Raw genomic sequence first — 1,077 nt, forward strand, 5'->3', positions numbered from 1 at the left:
GTTGCAAAACGAACGTTCTGCTGAACACAGCCATTGGCTACGGTTACACCGTGCATTTAGGCCGCGTCCCATACAATAGATGTCTTTGTTTATCCTGTATATTAAACAAAGACATCTATTGTATAGGCCGCGGCCTAAATGCACGGTGTAACCGTAGCCATTGAGCCTATTGGTGTTGCACTCTTTTTGCACTAGCACCTTCTCTCTCTCTCTCTCTTTCTCTCTCTTCAATACCTGGGCTGTGTTCCAAATTTACTGCCAACACTGAAAATGCTACAGTTTACGTTACGTGCACTATAGATTTTCAGTACCGACAGTCAATTTTGGAACACAGCCCTGGTAGTCGAGGTTTGTTCGCGTTTCAAGCTCCAACATGCTCCAACGTGCTCCTACCATAGCTCCTACTCACTCTCGATCAAGCGCATTGGAGTGAGTAAAGCTGGAAACACAATAGACACAGGCAATAGGCACAGGCAACAGGGAATAACGAGCCGTCCAATCAGAGCTCTGGAGTATAAGTTCGATATTATATCCCAGAGCTGTGATTGGACTGCTCGTTATTCCCTGTTACCTGTGCCTATTGCCCGTGTCTATTGTGTTTAAGACTTAAGAGCATATTAGAACACGTTAGAGCATGCGACGCGACAAACCTTCGATTGTGTATCTCGAAATGAGAAAATTACAAAAGTGAGCAAATTTACTAGAATATTCATAATTTAATTGATCAATAAGTGAATTTGCTCACTTTTGGAATTTTTACCTCATTTCACAGATACACATGGTGCGTTCGGGGAGACGCTAATAGCGCTACTTCTGTCATTCTATCTTCGTTGTTTATTAAACGTAAAACAAGGATAGAATGACACAATAGCGCTAATAGCGTCTCCCTGAACACACCTACAATCGGCTCCCTGAACAGCCTGAATATATATATATATATATGGCTGCGGTCTACTTGACGCTACAAAAGCTTCGAAGTATTTTTTGATTAGTTAATTCATAAAATTCTTTGTTTTGATTGGTCACTCAAACGCTTCGAAGCGTTTGTAGCGTCAAATGGCCCGCAGCCTATGGCTA

The sequence above is a fragment of the Mycetomoellerius zeteki genome, unplaced genomic scaffold, assembly GCF_001594055.1.
Source record: "Mycetomoellerius zeteki isolate Tzet28-1 unplaced genomic scaffold, Tzet1.0 scaffold198, whole genome shotgun sequence".
Classification (NCBI taxonomy): Eukaryota; Metazoa; Arthropoda; class Insecta; order Hymenoptera; family Formicidae; genus Mycetomoellerius; species Mycetomoellerius zeteki.